At 35.9% G+C, this 25,987-nt stretch overlaps 1 protein-coding gene across 1 annotated transcript in view; it reads right to left on the reverse strand.

The window, feature by feature from the left end:
- Window positions 1-25,987, reverse strand: part of ARID2 (AT-rich interaction domain 2) — a 93,140-nt gene that overhangs the window by 39,946 nt on the left and 27,207 nt on the right. The gene's annotated exons all lie outside the window — the stretch shown is intronic.

Genomic DNA, 25,987 nt, shown 5'->3' on the forward strand with positions numbered 1-25,987 from the left:
ATCTAGCAATATGGAGATTTACTGGAAACAATAATCAAAGTGCTAAAAAACAAAACCCGAGTCAGACTGACAACGGGTGACAGAGAAAATGTAGATATGTGTAATTACTGCTTTAGATACCAAATTTTTCAACAATGATACTTAGATAAATTGCAACAAATTGCTCCCCTTTGTGACTAAGCCTGTTTTTCCCAAATCAGCTTTTGCTACTCAAAATAAGTCTGCAGTTGAAAGCACCATAAAAACGACTCTGCGCTCATTACCAATATATATAGCAAGATCAAGTCCAGAAAAATACTTATTTCTTTTTGCCTTGTTTAAAGAGAAACTGTACACTGGGTCCTAACAACTACACAAGAATAAAAGAATTCAGGGATACCAGGGGCAATTCAGGATCAGAACTTGAGAGCCATAGCTGCAATCCCTTTGAAAACCCTGGAAATCCCTTTGAACGCCTTAAGATTAAAAAAGCTGATATACTGTACGAAAAAATTGACTTTAACCATAGAAGTTATATATACAAAAAGTAAACAGTCACACAGCTTAAATGACAGTTAACCTCAATGACAGTTAATTTAGCTTTAAAAATGTAACTTTCAGAACTTTCTACACTCCAGTATATAAAGTCAATTTAAAATACCCACTGTAGCCTTAACTTCACAGTGATATTTAGTTGAAGACCCTTCATAAAATTTAGTCAAGATCAAAGCTGCCTACATTTACAGATTTTAATTGTGCTGAAAAATTATGATACCAGGTCAATGAAATTATAATAAAAATACTGTAAAAACAGAAAATAATTATTTATATTTCTCCTTGTAATGCTAAAATATTTACTATATGAGTAAGCTTTTGTATAATTTTTGTCAGTAGCCACTGAAATAATTGACTCATGGTAAATCAGAAAGATTTTAAGGAAACAGTATTTTCACTGACCTCTGAGGAATATTTCACATTAGATTAGTAATTATTTCATGAAGTGAGGTATCAATGACATAACCATACCTTTAACATGTTAGAAAACAATTTTTTTCTTAAGAAAAGGGCACATTTCAGAAGAAATTAAAGATATCAGAGCTAATAAGGCAAATTGTGCTGTACTGTACATGTACCATTCATGTCTGACTAGAGTTCAGGATATTCCAAGTACTACATATGCTATTGTTACATGACCCACTGCCATAGCCCTTATTACATAAACCCTTGAGTCAGTTACGGAGTCAGCAAAAATCTTCCTGCGCAGTCATTTGCTTTTAGGGTTTTCAAAAGATTAAAAATTACACTTAAATATGGTTACTTTTATCTTTAAACTAAAAATACTCATTTATGTGAGTTAAGCTTCAACTGAGTATCTGCACAGAAAGTAAAACCCTCTAAAATTTTAAGTTTTTAAAGCCACAGCTCAACACTGTTCAAAAATCTAAATCCTAAGTTTTCTCTTCCCCCCTACATTTCCTTACCCTTTTATCCCACTTCTTTCCTTTAGCTTACATCTTACATCCAGAAGAATCAAATCTGTAATCTAATCAATTTTAATTAACAGAGCCTATGTATTTATGGTCAAGACCAAAAAGAGCAGTTCAAAGACAGCCTGACCTTCCCTTTTTCTGTCCAATCACTTACTCTTCAGAGAGCTCATTCAGAAAAGTAGGAGGATTCTACATTGGCTTTCCAGTCATTTTTCACACTGAGCAGGGGTCAGATGAATACTAGATTGGGTGCAGGGGAAAACAGCAGGTGTACATAGCCAAGGATGCCACATGTACCATTTCTACACTGGCAGCAATGGTACTTACACAAGCTACACTGCTATAGCTTATCTAATAAATGCTGGGGCTAGAGCTAATTTCCTTGTATTTTCTGGTCTGAGTCAAAGCTTGAGCTTAAAACAGTTTCATTATTGAAATAAAATTTCATAGAAACATTTAATAAGATGAAGTAAAAACCCCTATACAGAAACTCATATGGTACTCAAAATACAATCTGCAAATTATTCTGAACTTGTCCATTCCACCAAGACTGAACAGCTACTTAAGCATTAAAAAAAAGCTGCACATATCATAAAATAATTCATGTCGTTCCATAGTGTTATATGGAACATATATACTTAACCTTATGCTTTTTATTAAAGCCATGTCCCATGCAAGCTGAACAATATCAATATCCTAGATGTTCTCCTCTGTTAATATCTACTTTAGCGAAATGTGTTAAAACAGTTCCACTGAACACAGAAAATCTCGAAGTTCGAGAATTTACTTCCTTTCTTCCCTCTCTGAAAAAAATTTAGGTATATATTAAAAGACCTTTGCAAACTAAAATGGTCATAATTTGTACAGTGTTGACAACAGTCACAAAGTTCTCACAAATGTCTTATTAAGCATTTCACAAGAAACCAGGATTCAAATTACTTTTAAGTGATGATCTAATTTTCCCTACGCCAATGCAAGGACTGACTTCACTTTACTAAATTGTGAGCTCTTTATGTTGTTATTCAATTTACCCAGGTTCCACCTCTTCAAACAAGAATCCTCCTTTGTTACCTCACCCCAAACTATCAAGATGGCCAAGGAAAAGCTGAAAAGTAAACAAAATAAAGCCCTCAAAAATGTCAAAAAATCAGTTACAAATGCTAAACCCTGCCTTCCTCCCAACCCCAGGAAAAACCCAAACCTCAAACCAAACAACAGAAATATGTCCCCCACCTCTAACACAAACACTTCATTCTCTTTAAGATACTCCTAGTATTCAAGGAGGATGCTGCACTATTTGTAAATCCATTGTGTGTAACAGCAGTGTAATACTAAATTTCAAGTATAATAACCAGACTCTAATAGACTATTCAGTATGATTCCTTTATGCAACAAAAGTACCAACTGTTTACAGACAGCTGTACAGACCTCAATCCCCCCAAACGTTCCTTTTGTTTCCTGCAGAGAGAATGCATGGCCTGGAATTTCAGTGTAGAGAAGAAGCTTTGTAAATTAGGTTGTACATGAGCTTTACTAGTCTTAAATTCTAATCTCAATGGTCTGGCATACAGCTACTATGCAAACAGCAAAACTGTTCAGCATAAACACATGTCTTGCTCTAAATACACAAGAAATTTAAAAATAATAAATGGAGCTTTTCTATTAATGAAAAACAGTTGTGCAAATGCTCATATGCTATAATCAGTTGCAACAGCTAATTTCATGTTTCAAAACAACTTGGATCTGTAGTTATAGGTTAGAAAGGTATACTTTGGTCAGAGAAAAAGTAATTTCAGGAATTCAAAATGCTTCCTTAATTTCACAAAATCACAGGTAATATATATCAGCAATAACAATCTTCTAAACTTCTCTTTTAGTTTCAATACAACTAAACAAAGAAAGTGCAAAAAAGAATTAAAGCAATTAACTAAATGAAAGACCAGAATTGAATTACTAATGAAACAAACAAGATATATGGCATAAAAAAGTTTAAAAAAAGCCTTTAAAAAAGCCCACTTAATGAAGCCTTGGTGGAGATGGAGTAATAAGGAAAATTGCCTTCTGTACACGTATGGAAAGATGCTCCATACTGTTAGCATGGCACTCTGAACTGGTGTTCCCATTGGACACATGAACCAAAATATTCAAGAAACTGAAATGCAATGAAACACATTTACAGCCACTCTTGGCCTTTCAGCTTGGATCACTCCTCTGTTCAAAGAGGTTTAACTTAAATTAAAGAAAAAAATGGAACAACAAATAAATTTGGAAAAAGCTACACGCCCCAAACCAAACCAACACCACCACCACTCCCCAAAAACAACAAAACACACACATAGCTCTGGGGAATAGCTACAACAACAGGATATGCCAAGTACTGAAAAATAGGAAAATACAAGGGCAACCAGAGACAGACATGTGCAGAGCGGCTACTTTTTGAAGGGCAAGTGATTTCAATGTTTTCTGAAAACTCAGTTACTTCAGGATCTCTTGATTTGGAAATCAAAAGATCATATCTCTTTGAAAATCGAATTCATATTACACATTCTGTTCCTCTGACAGCAATAAGTCACTTTGTTCCATTCACGTCTGTGAGAAAAAAGTTCTAGGAAGATGAGTAGTATTTTTGTCCATGAAAAATACTTATTTAGTAACAACACAGGTTTTTATTCACCCCAGTGATTTTTAGCCTTGTTTTCAGATACTTGGGAAAAAATACTAACAAAAAGAAGCCTACACTAGGTACATGTAGGGGCACGTATAATTTACTATAAGCAGTAGCCCTGAATGGGCTTAGAGAATACCAGAAACTGGTTCATGTAACAGTATGAAACATCTGGCTCATTTGGATATTTTAGCTCCCTTTACCAGGACACAATAAATGTGCCAAAATATATATTAAGCCAATGTCTGGCAAAACATGACATGTGCAGACATGAACTATCACAGTCCAACTATCAGTTCCCTCCTCACCTTTCTGTTCAGCTGAAGAGCAAGCAGGTACCATTTCTACCACAGCTCTCCACCTCACCTTTCTTGAAACTGTATTTCTAACAGCATTACTAGTGGGGGACTGACAACATGACCTTGCACCATTTCTGTCTGCCTGGACACTGTCCATTATGATGCAAGACAGACAACATCCTAGATAATCATGAGACAAAATCCTGACTGCAATAAGGATTTCACACTATTGAATATTGCAATTTGTATTACTTTAAGTGAGAATTGTTGCATATAGTCTCTCTTTGCCCCTAATTTGACATGATTCTTGCTCTAAACTCAAAATGACTAAGGAACTCATGACAACTCACAGACTTGGGGTGCCAATCAAGAGCTGCAACCTTTTCAAAAATATACCATCTTTATTAGAAAGTCCATTGCAGTCCTATAGCTTGAATCTATGCCTGATACAGTTACTTGAAAATCCAATCCATTTATGAAGCCTAATAGCAGGCAGTATTTTAATCCCATAGAAGGCTGTTTCTCAGCAGGGCCAAAGCATTTAAGCTTGACTCTGCTGCTCCTGGCACACACAGTGGAGACTGGTGCCACACATTGCAATGAAAATCCTGCTTATAACTTAACAAAGCTGCTGCTGCAGCTGCCCCAAGTAATGTACCACTTATTTACTCATCTCATAGATGTTCACTTACTAAATTCCTGTCCCAAGTATTATCCTAAGTAGTTTCTGAAAATGGCAAACACAACAAGCTCCTACAAGGCTCTGCTCAAACTTTTACTGCCTACCAACAAACTGCCTCAAATTTGATTTCATGTCTGAGTGTTTTGCCAGTGTCATCAGCAATCTTTTCAGGTTTTTTTTTTTTTTTTTTTTCCCTGGCCCTGAAGGCACCACGAATTCCAATTCAACAGTTAAAACCAATTATCATCAGAACTGATGCTTGCAGCTGAATCCTTCAAACATATTTGCATTTTCCATCTTCACCTTGTCTACCTCAGAAACTGACTATCTCACATCAGGCTTCCAGTGAAACACTGCACACGTGATTCTCAGCATTATCTGTTTGATTTCTGGCTTATTGTGACCACCTAATAGGACAGGCTGACAAATCAAGACTCTTAATGCTGTACTTGGCCAGCATGCCAGATGAAGGAGAAGCTCCAATAGCTGTGCTTTTCAAACATCTGGTGGTGTGCCACAACGTGCATGCAGGATACTGTCCCATCCAGCCTGCGTTAGCCTGTTTGGAACGAGGTCCCATGTGGGCCCCTCAGACCATACACACCATACCAAGCGTTCTACCATCCACCCTCCACCCTGACAGATCCTGTCACACTTCAGGAGAATTGTGTGAAACCTCACAAGACCTTGCCCAAGCCTGTTATACATAATCACATAAAAACTGTAATTGCATTTAAATGGAATTTAAATAGGTTAAACTTCAGTGCCACATTTTTAAACACACGACTATGTGACAGATGTAAACACATGACTACATGACAAATTCCAATTTGGCTGGAATTTGGTTATAAAATTTTTATCCTACCAAGAAACCTTTGCAAACAGAGGAAACCCAAATACATGCCTTCATGAAGTTCTGAATCTTTTCTAAGGCAATCTTTGTTAATCTTTGTTGAAGAAGTATAAAAGTTATGAGCATCAGCAACCCTCCAAGTTTCACTTTGTTAGACATTACAAGAAGAAAAAGGTTCAATGCTTCAAAGAAAAAATAAATCATTCATGTCAATGAAAATACCTTGTTAGTATCTATAGGAACACTGAGAGGAAAGAAATTAAGATACTATTTCGTGTTTTCATACTCATAATGCTCCAGCTTAGAAGGGAAATAATAAAAGATCTATTATCAGCCACTAAAGTGCTTATGCTGGAGAGCAGTTTCCAAAACTGAGGTGGCTGGAGGATGACATCAGTCTCTGAAGAAACTGCACTACCAGCAACTCCAACAGATTCTAGATACATGTAAGCTTCTCTTAATTTATTTTTCAATTTTATTTAAATGCAAGCTACTTGTGATCCACAGCTGTGGTCCAAACTTCCTTTATAGGAGTAACCCTTCTACTGCATTCTCACTACTTCCCAAAAACAATTTAAATACAGCATCACCTCTTACTGCTTCAGTGACTGCTTCATCAGACCCACCGGGCTTCACATCCAGGAATATCTGAGCTATACAGTTACTAACAGTATTAGCTCTCCAATCTTTTCAACAAAGGCAATTCCCAGACGTATTCCTCTTACTAATACTACAGTCACTCTGTTTCCATCTAGGATGACAGCTCATCAAATCTCAAGTATAATTGCAGTCTGGGTTTAGCTCTTCAAGCAAAACATCAGAACCCTCTAGATTTGTTATTATCTTCATCACATTTTCACAAATTCTTGAGAAAACCCGAAGTTAATCTATTTTGAGAAATAATCTACAGAACTGTCTAGATTTCTCCACAGTGCCTGAACACAAGAGTATCTGAATGGCAAACATGCGCTAATAGAGATGGTACCACAAGTTCAGAACTCCTGTAGGCCCACGCAGGAAATTTTAACTAAGCATTGTGTGGTGTGCCCATAGCACAGTGACAACATACTACTGCCCACACCCAGTCACCTTATTTGAGACCATCACCAAAATCCCAAACACCAACCAACACATCAGGAAAGTCAGTGTAACAATTCCAAGTATTCATGTATCCACTGCAAAACTGGCAGCAATACAAATTAATGTCTCTACACTGTAATATGTATTGTGACAGTAATAATAAAATTTTCAACTAAATACAGCTTCTGACATAGCATTAGTTATAAATAGCATGTCTTCTAAAACAGAGTCTGCACAGAATGCTAAAATGTGCTCTCAGTGAACACTTTTTAGGTCACTAAGTGAAGTATCGAGGTAAATACTAATATAAAATAATTTGTTTATGTGGATTCCTTCACAAACATATCCTAGGACTGGGTGGTGTTTTGCCAATAGATGTATTTATCTAGTAAGTGTATTTAACAAGAAAATATTTTAAATATATATACATATAAAACACATACTTTAAACAAAATATCAGAACAAAGTTATCATTCCTACACAATGTGGTAACTTATAGCATGTTTAAAAGATGGGGGTTTCCATTAAGAAATAGTTGGTTATATTTTGTCAAATACCAAAGCTAAAAATCTATTAGATACTTCCAAGATCAGAATCAAGCAAAAGCACATTCAACACATTATAGACTGTGAACACCAGACATTAATGACCACATGTTCCAAAAGTATTTCCTGAGTCAAGCAACTACAAATACAAAGACATTTTAATGCAAGTACGTTAAGTACACATTCAATGTGTATCACATATGAAATTGTGTATCTTTCATAATGGCGAACATGAATAGGTGTTAAACTAGCCTATATAAGTATCCTACAAATATTTAATTACTCTATGAGAAAAACTACACATATTATAAACAAGTATAGCTTCATTTGACCATTACTTCTCTTATTATTTAATTATTATTAAATTTAAATTGGAGAAATACTTTGTGTGCGTGTGTGTGTTCAGGCAGTACAAAAGAAAGCCGAGAAAGAAATACTTTTTAGAGCAAGACAACATTTGTTCTATCAGAGCACAAACTGAAGAGCTGTTCTCACCAAATAGAAAATTTCCATGGCAATTCTGTCCTAGGTGTTTTTTCCAAATTCAGGATGCAAGCTGGCCTTGTAGCACAGATGATTAAGAAAGTGATTCCCTTTTTTTTTTTTTTTTTTTTTTTGTTTCACAATTCCATTATCAAATATGCAAATAGATAGAGCTAGTATTGTTTCACAAGAACTGTTTACGTTCAGACTTTCAGGGACTTCACTACTGTTTTCAGAGAAACCTGACTAGGGGCTTTAGTATGCAAGGAGTAAATTCTTTAATTTTGTGCCTGCTAAGCATTACACTGAAGTTATTTTCACAACAATAATGTCCTGAATTTATCCCATCAAGAGTTCCCAGTTTTTTGATTTTCTTTCAAACCATTGTAAGTAACACAGCTCACTATATTATCATGTGGTAGATGGTAACAGCCACTTTTCTATGTCTTGTCTATGCAGAATAAATTTATCCTACAAAAGCATAATCTGGCAAAATACCACAACATATGAACAAAGTAACACATCACATGCTTACAATTAAAATGAAATTACACACTTACTCAGAACACTTTGCTAAACTGGAATCTGGCTCATCTGCAAAGACTTGAATACTCCTTTTCAAACGCAAAAATTATCTTGCACATTTTTGAAATTTAGGAAGATTATGAACTTTTCAAACTGCAGTAATAAGAAAAAATACTCTTTGAACTTAAAAATAATTAAAATTATTATAAAATCTGTAACACCTCATATTTTAAAATATTAAAAATATTTAATTTTTTTAAATAATCAAAAATATTAAAAATTTGTAACACCAAATATTTGTGTATTTCACTATAACTCTGCCAACAGAAATGCTGTTTATAGATATTAATCAAACACCACTGACAAAAAACATGTCAGCTGTTTCTAGAATGAGGTGTGCAAATCCAGATTATACACAGTCAAAGTACTATCTTAATTATTGGAAAATGGCACTTTCGCCCTGGCCTATTATTAATCCATACTCTTTACTGCATTCTGGCAGTGCTTTGACAAGAAGGGCCAATAGGTTCCCATAGCAAGGCTGGTAATTAGAAGGATATTATACATGAGTACAATAATTATAGATTTAAGTCTCATGAAAATTCTTCTCATGAGGATTCTAGATTTTGGCAATTGCTCTAGCCACCATGGTAAACATTTCCACAATACTTCTTTCAGTATTATTCAACAGTTACTAAGAAAACCCCAGAAACATAAAACACAGAATATAGAATTTACTGATTCCTAATGCTTGTAGTCTGTTTCTTAAACCTATTGAGTCTACAAGCATTTACTAAAAACTTATAGCCATGCCATTTTTTCATTTCACATAGCTATCTGTAATTTCACCATTACTTTCTGCACAGATTTGGCAACTTTAACAGTTGCACTTTTCTGCCTCCATCACAATCCAGTCTTTTCTTGGAATTAAATTTATTTACAATTTCTCTGCCAAACTGTATTCCACACTCTGACCACATAATCAAAGTACATGTACTAGTTTACATGTCCATATTTATGTGGTAAATCAAACAAAATATGAACATTAATTAATTGCTGAACACTCTACCAGGGATTAAATATTCATGAAAAAAAAGAATGTAATAAAAAAAAAATCAGAATAAGAGGATACTACTGGGATTCTGCACACTAGGAATATAAATTCTTTAAGGTCCAAGTGGAGAGGAAAAAGCCACCTTGGGAGAAACTACTTTATTTGTCCCAAAATCTTCCCAGAAATCAGTCCGTAAAAATGAATGCATTTGGACCTTCATAAAAACACTCAACCTAAAAAATCTGTAGCTTTCAAATAAATACAAACCTACCCACACGGAAAGTAAAATAATGATAATAATGACTAATTTTACATTTTTTGATCACCTAACAATATGCAGTTATATGGTTTAAAGTATTCCAGTGCATTCTGAGAATGCAGCCAAGTGCAAATTTAAAAATGATGATAAAGAGGTAACATATCGATTTAGCTGTCTGAAGCTGTACAGGCTACACATCTATACTGGTAAAATCAACAGTGCTGTGAGCATTCCTGTGCATAGAAATGAACTGCCTGCACCACTAAACTGTTGAAGAAGTGCCCGAAACAACTTCTCTCCAGGCCAATTAGCATTCTTTCAAGTAATCTGAAGGCACCATTCAGAGAGCCATCCTTAGTAAGGGGACCATTCCCAGAAGTAACTTTGGATATTACCCTGTTTTGGGACTAGGACTACGGACATGAGCCATGTTATGTCAATTAGCCTCAGACACACTTAATTCATTAATATAGATATAGCCAGAGAATCACTGAATGCTACACAGATGGCCTCTAGCTTAACACTAATTCTGATAAAGCATGAGGAAAGCAGAATGACAGATGAAGTGTCACTCTTTCAGAAAACATTTCAGAATAACCGACACAGTAATCATGAAGAATTTATAAGCATTTTCTTTTTGCTTTTTATAACTGTAATGCAAAGCCATTAGAACACATACAAAGATAAAAGAAAGACAACAAATAGGCATGATGAATACAGATAAAGCTCAAAGATCAGATTTCCTGTTGGAAAATATTCATCTCCATCACAGAAGATAATCATTGCAAATTGCTTTAAAGGCAGAAGGAAGAGAATTTTAGAGTATTAGAATGAAAAAAATAAAGCAACAACTCTACTTTTAACAACTTACAAATCTAATAAAATACTCAGTGAGAAGGCTGTTGTGAAATACATAATAAAACCACTCAAATATAAAAAATCAAAACCAGTCATATAAAACAGACACTAAAAAATGTGTTGAGCATATTGGATAAGAAATTATTCTTTTATAGGAAGTCTAAAAAAGAACACCTCAGTATCAACTGTGTTCAGGTATTAAGTATCAGAAAATGCCTAGAGTATGTATAGTCCCTGCTGGTGGTCTGGGGTTTAGAGGAGATAAAACCTGATCCTCCACTGTGGATTAACCAGCCTTTTCAAATACTGCATAAACCCAGTAAGGCTTATTGTATTTCTAGTATTTTGAATGGAAATAACTTCTGGGAAGATAAATGTCCTGCAATAAACATACTATGTACTTTTTCAAGAGACACAGGTTAGAGACTTCTAAGAAAAGTTCATTATGGAAAGCAATAAAGTGACATGGCATCTGTATTAAGCAATATACAGGCATGTAAACAAACATTTTCCTAAATAATCATCCAGATGTTATTCTTTCTTACCTCAGAGCCTTCTATACTCTACATAAATTTGAATAGTTCTAAAGGCTACTTTAGTTCTAAAGGTTGGCTTTGAGCAACTTAATCTAGTAAAAGATGTCCCTGACCATGGCAAGTGGGTGTGTGTGCCATGGACTGTATGGTCTTTAAACTCAAAGCATTCTATAATTCTGCATTATTACAGCATATAATGACTGGATTTGCTACTTACATTTCCTTGAGCCTTCCTTTCGACTTCTACAGTGCATAATATCTCATTAAAACAACCAGATTTTTGAAAACCTAGCTATAAACTCAAAACAGTGTAGTTCCACAAAAAAAGACACTTTACTGAAGTTTCCAGCTAAGACCAGCATATGGTGCTAATCCCTTTTTTTAAGTGCTCAGTATTCTGAAACCAGGCTACCTCAGTGTCACATAAGCTCTGGACACATTTTGAAGATTCTTCTTCAGACCAGTGAAATCTTCTACCAAGAGGCAGAGCTCATTTCTACAAAAGAATAAACCTCCTCAGAAATAAATTTCAAACAAGAAACTAAAAATAAATCTTCAGTATTTTCTGCTCACATGTAACAGCCATGCTCTGCAACAGATGGGGAAAAGAGTAAATCCTTAAGTAGCATAGAAAGCATTAAGCCAGTGACAACATCCAATCCCCTGGAAAGACTGTGACACAAGGAACAAACCACATAAAATACCTTCTTTATGAACTACCTTAAGATGATCAGTGAGTAGTTAAGTTTTAAATTGTTTGCGACTGTTTTATGAAGTTATCTAACACTTGAAATAAACTGGCTGATGTTGTACTGTCACCAACAATGTATTTGCAAGATTCCTCAAGTTAGCAGGCTGTAGAGGGAGCAGTACCTGCCAGCTGATGAGGAACAATGGTAATCCAGGACACACTAAACTGCTGATGTCAGATCCCAAAGTAGTTTAACAGTAATTTCTCCTAACAGCTGAAATCCATGTCTTACACAAGCTGTGCTGCACTTGACCAATGTGAATACGGAATAGAGCCCATATCCAGATTTTGCATCACTTGTGCAAGTTGCCCTCTGTCTTCACCACCAAATATGCAACTGAGCTTGTCTGGTAGTTTGGAGGGTGTTGTTTAGTTTGTTGTTTGGGTTTTTTTTAATGGACCAGAGGTTCTAACTCATGCCCCAGGTAACCTGAACATTTCTTCTGGGTGGCTTCCTTTGGGAAAGATATGGAAAGCATCATTAAATATTTTTAAACATTTTAAGCTCCTGGAAGCAGTGGCATACCAGATGAATTACAACAAACTTATTCAAGATAGACAAGCAACTAACTATGTTTCTGGGCAGCTAGTTTTTATAATACATGCATGATTTCAAAATAACATTCTGTGGCCACTAAAAAAGACATTGCTTTTAAAAAGAAAATATAAGTACCTTTAGAACTGTGTTTATCAAGTTGCATTCTAGCAACATACAGGTATTTTGTCATACTATAGGAAGACATAAAAGGAATCTGAAAAGATGAAAACAATTGAAGAAAGGGGTTTAAGACTGTAAAAGCCAGTGAGATATTGTGGAAGGAGGACACTGATTTAGGGCATAAAGTGGAGGAGAACTCTACTCTCCCTTTAATGCACTAGGCTTATAACAAGGGGGAAAGAACATCAGAAACAAATCAAAATTAAATTTCCCGAAGTTAGAAGATAAATAAAATTTATCTTCTAATTTATCTGATTTGCTAAATTTTAAAAATTTAGCAAATCAGATCCTACATGAGAATAAAGCACATGCCAGCCAAAGAGCAGAGGACAAAGAAGGCTTTGGGAAGAAGCTGCTGGCAGCATGCACAGTGGCAGGGAAGGGAGGCCCTACTGGCTGTATGGTCGGCTGCAATGTGCCTGCAGTAGCTGACCCCGTCAGAATGCATAGACAGAACTTTTTGCATGGTACAGATTAAGAGGAGGTGAAGGAGAAATGAAATGACATTTACATTCAAGGGAAACAGAAGAAGAATATAAATTGTAACAGATGATGTAGAAGAGGCTGAAGAGAAAACCTGCTAATTTTCCTCCCAGCTGCTTGAAGTTACTCTAATGGAATAACAGAATAATCAGGTGAAGGTGAGCACCATATTCCTGGCTTCCTTCCTTCCCCAGCCCTGTTAATGACTGCTCTCTAAACACTAAGAACTGTGAAGAGAGGGAAAAGAAAAGAAAAACAATAAACCAGCAGTAATATCAAAACCATGCTTTGCTATAGGACAACCAATTTTGTATAGGTGATTCTGGTTTTAAGTGGCATCTGTAAAAAGAGGACAATGATATGAAGTAATATACCCAGGGCCTAAAAGAGAGAGATACTGCTCAACTGGAGTAGCTTATTGGACATAAATCTACATGATAAAAATGTCTTATCAAATGAACTTCCAAATCCTTTTCAGGTTTGGAAAACTACTAAAAATACCGATGGCAAAAATTGACGTTTACAATGATTCCAAGTAACTTTAATCAAATCTCCTGCCCCAGAAAAAGTGGGAGGAGGGCAAAAAGATGGATGGAAACCTTCCTTCAGCTTCCTGTCTATGATTACAAGCTTGTATTATCCTTGCAATGTTTTTTAAGTAAAATAACTGAAAAGTTTGAAGTGTAAAGCTAACGAAAAGATATCATATCATTTCAGGTTGCAACTGCTGACCAAAATTAGGAAATTATAAAAGACAACTTCAGTAATTTCATGATGCAACAAAAAATCCTGTTACAGCAGTGACATCATCATCCCTGCACTTGTTGCTGCCTATGGGATGAGCATGAGCAGTATGAACATGAAGAGCCCTAAAATGGCAGTTGTTTTATTTTCAGCTATGTATACATCAAAATGATGTAATATTATGAAATAATTATATCCATTAAAAAAGAATCAGTGAACATCAGAAAGGCAAATTTCAGTTGTTATTTTATTAAGACATCAATGAAACAGCTTTAATTTTATGAGGAAAAATAATGTCAAAAGGAAGCACAAGGAATAACTATACTTTTGACTAGGAAAGAAAAAAACATGTAAAATATTATATGCTATTGTAACATACAGTTAAATGCAATTACAGGAGTGCTTAGAATTTGTCTGACCTCACACTGGGTAGGATAAAAAAAAGCCTATGACTAATAGCCTGTGGCTAATCTAGTAACAAGGGACTATGGCTAGCTAATTAGCCCTTTCACGAACAAAAAGATAAGGAACAACCTGAATTCCATAAAAAGTTTTAATTACAAGCATGCCATAGAATTCAGTCCCCATCATGAAAGTAAACTGAAAATGTAATTTCAGTATCAACTGCATTTCTGCAAAGCATCAAACTTATTTTTATTACCAGACCACTATCCCTAGAAATCCATGGAATTAGAAATCCAACAGACTTGTCTACACTACAACCATATTAGCCCTTTCTTAAGCATGGTTTTAAACCGTCATGTTTAGCAGGTGTCAAGGTGTGCCACAGTGTTAGGCACATTGCACTTAAACACACAAAAGTCCATTTGTCAGATATTGACCTGAGTATTAGCCTTAGACCGAGCAAAACTAACCTAAGGTGCTGACAGACTTGTAGCTGCAGATAAAAATCGGACAACTGAAGCCATCACCACCCAGCTGCTTGCCCCTCCCTGCTGACAAATGTGGCTGCTCTCAAAGAAAGGCATCTGATGCACCCCTGAATCAGCTCATGAATCACTGATGCTTTCAGCTGTGTATTCAAGGAAACATACACAATTTTACCTGAAAACAGTTAGATGGCTCGAGAGCTTATTTATATCCACATCTGACATCACCATTTGGAAAGTGGGACAAATGTAACATAATACCTCATAACAGTAACAGCTTGAGCCAGATGATTTCTATTACTGTGTGGCTGCCAAAACCAATAGCCTCCACTATCGTCTCAGAACAGGTCCTACCAGTACTCATTCCAACACTGTGCAAGTGACACGGGTTGGGTTTATGCAGATTACACGAGTTATACCACACATTTCTTATGTGATCTTGTGGACTACTAAGTATACTACTACTCAGTATATATTAGTTCAGATAACTTTAAAAGTTATCTGAACAAGCATAAAACTAATTTATGAAATATGAACTGCAGAGAGAGTGCAGCCGGCTTGCCTTCTCCAGCTCCATCACTTATAATTTGTACTACAGTTTTATCCTATGGAGTCAGGAAACAATAGCTACAGCTGCAGTTTCTCACAAAGTTCCCTCCTTAAGCCAGAGGTTTTTCCAAACAGGAGGTGCCACAGCCCCACAGGGATGTCTGTACTCCTGCTGCAGAGGCACAACGTTCATCCAATCAGCCACGCTGCCCACACAGTAATTAAACTACACCGATGTGGAAGCAAAGCATAAGCTAATTTGGCACAGACCTCTTCTGTATCGATAAATTCAGGAGGGGGCAGGGTAGGAGCGTGTATTTTCCACCTGTGTCTCCACAAAGAGTTGCATCAGCAACCTACAGAGTAATTTGCCCTGGACTATGGCACTGGCAAGAGAGGAGGAGTAGGAAGACAAGCCATCTGGCTTAAAATAAGCACCATTACATTCTACTTTAGATTTCACCCCTAACTTTGTCAAAATAACACTTACAATGTTACACTGTAAGCCATGCTTACACTGGCTTTTGTTGTTACTGAGGGATGAAGACATTTGGTTGGTTTTGGTTTTAACTACTCTGTTTTTCTTTTTAATTGCCACAGCCACAATAACATTCACGGAAGTAGGATGCTTAAAAAAAAATTGTAACCATGTATTTATTCTCACTGACCCTCACTTCTTGGGGCTTTATAAGGATCACATTAACTGCTTTATTACAATACAACCAGCAGACAGACAACTGAGAGATGGCAGAAATTTAAACAGTATTTGAATAGAAGTCAATTAAGTTATGTATCATCTTTAAACTGCTCTAAAAATACTTTATTTGGATTCAAGTAAAGGATTTAGACCTTAGGCTTTCCCGTAATGACATGGAAACATTTAATCAGGTTTTCTAACATCTCACTATTTTAAGATACATCCCATACATAGATTGGCTTCTTTAATTAAAACCAAACCGAAACAGAACCCTAACACAGACTAGGAAACTATATCCATCACACAAATTAGTAGACAGAGTTAAAATAAAGCTCTGACTCAATTTATCAACTAGTTTTAAAAAATCCAAATAAACACCATTGGTTTTTTTTTTCAATATAGTGATACCATTTATTACTGATAGCCAGAAATGCAGTATTTTCCCTAATGAAAAGGTATTTAAGACATCAACAGTTGTTAAAGTTTGTAATGTACTACACTTACAAAAACCCAAAATGCCCACAACCATAGTTTGGAACAAATAATTCATTACAAACATGGTCAAGTTATTTGAATAAACAATCAGCAAGTAAACATTTGCTTAATTAGCTTTTCAGTGTTAAAAGGTCTTGATAATCTTTGGGACTCAAGCATAAGTAAAGACCCGGTGTGCAGAAATCTGTATGGAAGACCAACATTTCCTCCTCCCCCACTTTTTTTTTAACTTGCTAAGTCTGACAAATGTGGCTGATAGTAAGCAAAGCAGATCTAACTGCAGCTGCTATACTGATACTTTCCCCTGGCAAAGCCTTACCACTCCCTCTGGTGTCCATCTGACCCTGTGCCAAGCCCTTCCCACACACCAGAAAACAATTCTTTTAAGGTGCACAGGTGTGTATACATGAGCAGAATGACATGGGAATGTGCATATACAGAGATTTCTTCCATGTATACTGACTGAAGCAGCTGAGTTTGGGGTCAGAAGGGCACTGAAGCTGGCACAGAGGAGGATATGACTGTAAGAGCCAGAAGTTACATCACTGCCCCAGAAGAGCAGCTCCTGTTACAGTAAGTTACACTTCCCAGACTGTCCAGCCTAACACACCATTGCCATCTTTCACCCTCCCTCTCAGATGTCTTATACCATCCTACTACTGGTATACTACTTTGTAAAGGCTCTAACATGACAACTATTCTCCAATCAACCCCACTCACTGAAAACTCCAGCAATACCCTGCCTTTTCTTTCTTTCTTGGACTGTTTTTTTCCCACACATCGAATTTGATTAATAAACATGAAATCTCAGGGGGCCTGAGGTGGGGTAGTATAAAAAAAATGCCAAAGCCAGTGAAAAAAATAAGTGGCAGGAGTTCACAGCTATGCACAGAAAGAAGCTGGAGCTCATTTTTTTCACTAACAGTGATCCATTAGATTACTTGAGCCAATTTGTGCAACTCTTTCCCACATAAGTGTGTTATTTTACTTTTTAGATAATTGAAAATATCTTCAAATTAAGCATGACAGATAACTTATCTAGAAAATTCTACTGTTCCCTCTCATCACATCAGTATCAATGATAGGAAGTTTGTTACTGGTTCTCAAGCAGTACTAAAAATCCTTAGTGATATGATATGATATGATATGATATGATATGATATGATATGATATGCTGGGTAGAAGCATTATTTCAAAGACTCTGATTTTATTTGCTGATAACAGTGCTATGCAGTTAAAACTAGAAATTATAGCACTTCTTCATATGAACAGTAACATGACATTTTGAAATAGCAGATGTGACACTAAAACACAGAAATATTCTTGACAATACAATGGTTTTGTACCAAAAGAAAACTGAAGTCACCCAGGATATAGTAAGTCTGACCTGCGCACAAATATCTTTCTCTTAACAAGTCACAGTGGAAGTATCTATACAACAAATACCTAACAAAGTCTTGGGTTATAGCAGTTGTTGCCAACAATCTCTATAGGCAAGTCAAATTACGATCATTTTCCTATTACACTGAATAGTACATAGAATGACTACAGCTCCCAGGGAACAGAATTAGGATGACAATAATAAGGTGACAATTGCCTAAACAAGACAAACATAACAGCTTGAAGTATTTTCACACAGCTTAAAGTATTTTCACTGCAGACATGGAAAATGGATCAAGTTTCGTCCTATGACTTGCAACTCATACTCACAATTATGAGTATGCTGTCAGCTGGGCAGCTGTATTTTGGCTTGTCCTTCAAATGTGTAAAGAATTTAAATACTTACAATTAGTCTTTGAAGTTAACACCCTATTAACTCATATGGGAAAAGTTCAATCTTACAGTACTGTTGCTTGAATCTAGCTATTGACACAAAGCAAGAGTGAATTTATTTAGCAAATGAGAAGAAGTGGGGGAAGATATTTCATTCTAGAGAATTAAAAAACAAAGTGAGAAAGACTGACATTTTTTCTAATTGGAAACTGATTACTGTACATACTTTATCATTTAACTAACCTTACCTAATTTTGTCTCAACTTCTAAACACAATGAGGTTACACAATTAAAGAGCCAAATGCACACTGAAAAATAAAGACAACTGTGTGCCTGTAACAGCTGCAGCAGAAAAATAATATTTATATGCAAAATGCAGATACTTAGCTGAAGGTGTTAGAAATCCTTAGAAAAGACTGCACTCTGGTGGAAGACTTGTTAACTTGCTGCAATAGCTACTTGGTAAAGCCATGGGGTTTAAGTTTAAATTAAACTTTAGGTTTTGTAGTAAGAAATTAGTTGCTTCACAAAATGAAAAGCCCTTCAAGCATCTGTTACTTCAGTTCTTAAAGTTCTTTAGTGCCAATTATTCATGCCATTTCAAAATATTAAGCCAAATATTTAGAAGCATTTTAACATAACTATATACACTTCCATATCCACATCCTGTGACACAAAGAGTAGGAGGGATAATTCTCTGTAATTCTGTTCCTTAGCCACAGCAGGTTAGTAAACATGAAAACTCCCAACCAAACCAAACAACAACAACAAAAACAGAAAGAATAAAACCAAGTAGCATACTGAGGGGAGTCATAACAGAAAACATGCTTTTAAATCCCTGTGAGGAACGCAAATAATGAATCAAGGATTTGTGCTCTCTATTCCTCCTATTCCCTTAACATGATGACTTCTCCCTTTGGCCCAAGCAAAACCTTTCACAAGAGATCAACATACTCTTACATTTTCCTCAAATTTTACTTTCCCACTTACCAGTCACTGCTTTCTCCCCTCTGTCCCTACTGACCCTACTAAGTACCTGCAGCTCCCACAGACCTATCTCTTCCAATTAACCAGGCAAGGACCAGCCCGTGCTACAACTGGTTCACAAAAATATGCAACTCTGTATGTGTGAACTGCTGAAAGCCATTCCACCTGGAATGCATGCAGTACAAGCTCTCCCTAACCCTCCCTCACTGCCAACATTTTGAATGTGTCTTTTCTTTATGTATCTGCTAATTTTCACATAGGTTATTGGAAATTTAGAAGGAAGTTAGTTCTTTCTATCAAACATGGCTGAACTTGGTTAGCTTGATTCCAAAGCTCTCAGAGCAGACAGAGAGTAGAATCACATGACAACATTCCTCATAAATCTAATATAATTCTACCAAAAATACCTAAGAATTAATAGTAAGACATCCATATCCACACAATACATATGAAAATATGCAAATAAATACTTGCAGTAGCTGCATGAACTAGTAGTTTACTGACCCTGCATGTAGTGTTAACCAAAGAAATGCATTTATGACTGATGAAACAGACAAGTTGGATGACCAATTCCAAATCTGCGATGAACACACATATAAGCTACCATGACACAGTTGCAGAAGAAAACAAGATTCATAGAGCAGCAGGCTAGAATTCATTTAACTTCAGGCTGCCCTAAATTAAAATAAAGTATCTTTTCTAAGATAACAGCTTTATATATACACACACATACAATATACCACTCCATATTCTGCACTGCCAGCAGGCAATAATGCGAAGAGCAGAATGAGAGAATCATGTGCGAGATACTGTTTCAGTTTAACAGCCATATTTCTACATGCAAAATATCATACACAAAAGAGCAATAGTACACTTACCATTTGTCTTGCAACCATATTTGGCAATTTTAAAAAACCAACTTGCTCCTGAATTCAAGGTATAAGCACCTATAAATTTGTTCTGAAGACTACACTAACTTTAAAAAAAAAGCACATTTCCAATTAGGATTCCCAGACAGAGCAAGTCTGCACTTCCAACTTCTTGCTTACTAATTGTGAAAAGCTTTTCTTAGCTTATCTATTCTTAGACCTTTTGGATTTACCAATGCAGTCATGTATCATTTTTTGTGACAGTAACTGCAAAAGCTTTCATTCAACTCAGGCATCACTGGTCTTACTTCTGAAATCACTTAAAAATGCTGCTGAAACATCAAACAAGATGCAAGCAATTTTGCACCATGAAGGAGTTGCATTAATGCCAGCGAAACAGAATTAAAAGTGGTTAATACCATTGCATGCTAATGCAGACACAGACCATATATACTCTCAGAACTTTACTGGAATGGCAACTCCCAACATTTGAAGCATCTCCTTTGGTAAGTTTCAAGTATTTATACATCTGTGGTATTCAAACACAAAGAAGCCAAAAAGCAGTCCTCTCTTGCATCAGCTCAGGGTCTCCCATGCAGCCAGCCTTCTTCTTCATATTCATACTGCAAGCTAATTAACACATAAACAGTTCTGTTAAATGCAACCCAGTAGTTGTCTCAATACTGATCTTTTTTCTCAAAATTCTGAGGACGTCTATCAACTAAACAATCAACAGTGGATTATAACAACATATTATGAGTAAGTTAATACTGTCATACCTTTCCTTGTAAAGGAAGCACTGTACTTCAATCAGACAGTGCTATCATACAAGAATATTTATTACTTGCACAGTTATCTTCATTGAGAAATCATGGAATATTCTGACAACAAAACATAGAAATCATATATACATACTATGGAGACTGAAGTAATGATTTTCTGTGAAATATGAAAGCATTCCAGAGACTGTCGGGAGGTGGGAGGACTTTTAATATCTCCTGAAAGTAGTTGGCTCCCAATGAATGTGCTAAGAGATGAGCCAAAAAACCCCAAGACATCTTGAAACAGGGCTAGAAATATCTTTCAAAAGGCTAGCTTGTCCATCATCCCAGTATTGCTGGCAGGTACTGATCTGAATCGATCCTTTCCCGGAAAAGGTTATTCTAACCTGGTTCAAAAATGCCACTGATGGAGATTCCACCAATTCTCTACAGGGATGTGACTGCCCATTGCTTATGTTAGGAAACTTTAAAAAATCTTTAATCTAAATTTTACTCGCTACAACCACCCCCCTCCACTGCTCTCTGTCCCACCTCCAACAGACACAAAAGAAGTTTGAGTATTATCATTGGTCCTTTCACATACTAAAGAACTCTTATCACGTATCTTTTGCCTCCTCTTCTGTAGACCAAACAAAACATTTTTCTTCCAGTCTTTCCTTAAATTACACTTTCAAGCCTTCTGATAACAGTATATGAGTGCAGGGAAGCATAAGGTAAAAAAAGGAAACATACTTCTACCACTCAAAAACATGTAAGCAACACCTTAGCAACATTTGCACTGGGGGACGACAATCCACACCAAATAAACTAAACAGACAAACAAAACCCACCACTAAACCAAACAACAGTTTTCTAAAAACTATGAGATAACGATTATTAAAAAAAATAAAACAGAAAAAATATTGGTATCAAGATGCATTAGTATCTTGACACAGTGCATGTTATTATACTGTTAAGCACGCAAGACAGGCTAAAAAAGGCATACTCTTATCTTCCTCCTGTTTTCTACGGACTCCCAAAGCCCCTGTAAGACCACACTCTTCTAGTAAATGATTATACAGGATTTCACACTATTCATGAAATTGTGGTACAAGACCTCAAGAAATGGCATGAAAACTGTTAAATTCAGGGTTTTTTTTTTTTAAATGTCCAAAGCTAGCATGAATTTCACTTCTCCTGATCCTTCCTGCTGCACTCTTGCAGCAGTTCCTCTGTAGTCAAGGCCACGCTGATAACGTAAGTGAGATGAGGAAAAAAAGAGTCAGTAAGAATAACATCTAATCCCAGTTTATATATGGATTCCTTCAAATGCTTACAAAATCACTTACTTGTGATACTTACACTTATCCATGTCCCTTTTATTTCAAGTAGTATATTGACATTACACATTTTGTTTACAAAAGCAATAGATACAAAGAGTCAGATATACTTCTCTGACTACAAAATGGGATAAAATAGTCATCCAAATAGTTCTTGTAAAGTTTCACTCAAGATGAACACTCTGAAGCATGGTTTTTAACATCTGTAGCCCAAATCCATGCTTTAAAAAGGTAACTTTCTTTTCTCCTGTAGCGTAAAAGGAGTACTTCTACTTTGTAAACCCATGTATCTGCATTTACTAGGCACCAGTGTTCAGAAGAATCATAGGAGTTATGCTCTTTCACCTGCTGGGATAGGATACATACACCAAATCTAAAGATGAACAGGAAATGCAACTTCATCTGTGAAGAAGGACAGACTTTCTACAACCACTGGAATTACACAAAAGAGAATAGCAAAAGTAATATGTAAACTTACTTCTGATGTCACAGAATGTTACAGTTAACACAATCTTAGCTCTACTCTTTGCCATATATTTTTTAGTATCATGTATAGTAGCCAGCAGTTCAGGATAACCACAAGCTAAATTCTTTGATGTACTGTACAAAAGATTTCAATGTGTTTTGGGCATATCTAAAGTTTAAATAATTTACTTCATCCATTACTAAATTAATTCAGGTTAGAAACATACTGAAAGAGAAGACTGCATTTCTCAATCCAAACCTTCATTCATTTCAATTTAAAATAATTGATGAGTTTACTTACAAAAATCCCAGCAGTTTCATTATACATTCAGAATGTACTGTATTCTGCACAGGACCAGCAGCATTCACCACTGCTTACATCATGTTCAGATATAGACAAATTAAAAACAGAACAAAAACCAATGCACAGGTTTTCATGAAAGCAATAAATTCAAAGTTTCCCCACTCTCTGGCTCTCTGTTATAGGGGGTATTGTATGTTGGGTCCTGAAAAAAAACCAAAACAAATGCAGAAATCCTGCTTTCTGTGCAAAGCTAAACAGAACTTGTGTTTCTGAGTCACAATCAAGGACAGCTACTTATGAGGCTGGTTATACTTCAGGGATTTCATTTTTATGTTATGCTAAAAAGGAAGCAAGGCATTGAACAAGTTGATATATAAACTGTTTTTTTTATGCATTAGGTATTCCAATGCCCCATCAGAAACAGCAGGGGGTAGTATTTCTGTGTTTTTAAACCCATGTCTCATCCTGCATTTTCCTTCCTTACAGGTTACCCTTCCTTACAGGTTTCCTTCCTTACAGGTTACCCTTAAATCTCTCACCTAGGTTCCTTTAGTGAGTAACAACTTCTGGCAGCACTCTTGCCAGGCAGAGTTGTCAATCCTCTTCTGAGCTGGCTAACACAGGACCTGCAAACATGGTGACCAACCACTTGGCTGCTCTTCTTTGCTCCCTCTGCTTTACAGATTTTACCAGACTTTATTTACCACTACTGTGGAAATCATTAGCCTAATAACAGGTCGCCTCACAATGCTAAGTTATATCTTCCTATAAATACAGGGACTCACAATTGGTGTAAATTGAAAATTAAAATATTAACTTGTACAGCACCTCAAGCGTGTGTAACATTTTATGGATTAGAAGAGTATTCTTATCCTGAGTTTATAGTCTGAACACATCAGAATAACATCTAGCACAATGCAGAATATAAGATTTTGTCCATGTCATTTGTAAAACAGTTCTTGAAAATGGCAAAGCTACTTGAACTTTCCCACTGAGACAATACATTCACACTTAGGTTATGAAGTTAGACCACCAAACCTTTATCTAAATCAGGCTATGTCTCCCCAACACCTACAAAGCCTATTAAGTACTCCTCCAGTGAGGCTTATTTTACAAAGTGTAACACCAGGCAACTGAGATTATGTTTTTTATTTGTTTTATTTCTCCAAGTTTTATTTTTCAGAGTTTACCTTGATACTCACATTCTACCTCCCCTGCCCTCAAATTCAGATTGTCACAAATAACTGTAGAAAACCTACTTTTTCAAATATCTTGTTTGCAATTTTAGGATACATTATCTCATTAATTACCATTTTATTCATAACAGCTCATCTACAGAGTCATTTTAAAGACTTCTTTTTTAAAATACAAATAGCAAAAAGAGTTTGTGTAAAATATATGAATATTGTTTCAAGGCAACTGGCTGAAGGATGTCCCTCTGATATTGTCATTTGTTCTAAAAGAAAGTTACATTGAGTTCAGAAAAAAAACCTTCAGCTTCAAAATTTAAAGCTGAAAACTTAAGAGCAGACGTAACCCTCGTGCATTTGGTATGCAAAAGTGAAACACAAAAAAACCACTGAAGTAACTCTGTAATTATGTATTATCACAGGGTGACCAAACTCTCTGATTCCCCTCTAAGTTACTACATTGTGAAAATGTACTTTGACAAACAAATGAAAATTAGTGCTAAATTATCTTATTTATGGTCATAGAGGATCTAAAAGAACATTTACTTAGAAAAATTCAGAGTAATAGAGATATTATATTGTGAAACCACTACTTAGTCCTCTGATTTCACCCAAACTATCCTATTCAGGAATTTCAAAATGACGCACAGATGCCATATACTGCCTTTTCACTGTGGCAGTTTCTATCCTGAAGATACAACTGTACTATCAGTTTACTGACTGAAGTGAAAAATTACCCTAAACAATCCATCCTGTCATCTTCCACCTCTAAGTAGACTGGAAACTACTTTTCATCTACGTATCTTGCAGTTCAGTCAGCAACCCAATCTGAGTAGCCAATGACCAGTGATAACACAGGGAAGTTACAGGAATCCATTAGTAGAGGAACACAACTATGCTTTCCAAGGCAGACGGGAACAGTATTTCTAGAGGGCAGCTAAACTGTGATCTGCACTGTAGTAGCTCACACACTGTGAGAATTAAACGTTTATCAACAATTATCTCCCTGACTTCCTTATGATCAATATACAATATTGTCAAAAGAAGAAGAAAAGCACAAGAGCAAAACAATCCAAGTCCCACTGGTGGCACATACGTGACTAGTGACTATCATGAGGACACAAACCTGGCAAATATTTCTACATAACATCAGGTATAATCTAAGCACAGAATAACAGGTTTTGAAGAAACCCCTGAATGTGATCTCATGCACTGCCTGCTCAAAGCAAAGTTAACTTCAGCAGTCTTTACACAGTCAAGTTTTGTCAGTCTCCAAGGACAAGTTTCTCAGCCTTCCCCACTCACTCCAAGCACCAGTAGTGAAATAAAAGTAGGTAGTTGTATGTGATTTTACCACTAGGTATTTGAAAAACCCGTACCTGCTACAAAGATGTATTAAGTTCCTTTTCAGGAAATTAGATGGCTTTTCAAGCACACTAGACTTGAACACTTACCAGTTTTTCAAAAATGTATTTTAAGCAAATCAACAGGTCAACAAAGAATTTAAACCATTTTTGTTTAAAAGCTTATTTTTAATGATCTTCATGAGAATCTACAAATCTACATCTTTCAAGAAGAACGTGAAGACCAGCAAAAGAGATGTGCAAATTTAAAAAGGGAAAAAGTCTCTACTTCTACCTATGCTGTTCATATTTTCTGTTGA

This window comes from Vidua chalybeata, chromosome 5, assembly GCF_026979565.1.
Source record: "Vidua chalybeata isolate OUT-0048 chromosome 5, bVidCha1 merged haplotype, whole genome shotgun sequence".
In the NCBI taxonomy this organism is placed as follows: Eukaryota; Metazoa; Chordata; class Aves; order Passeriformes; family Viduidae; genus Vidua; species Vidua chalybeata.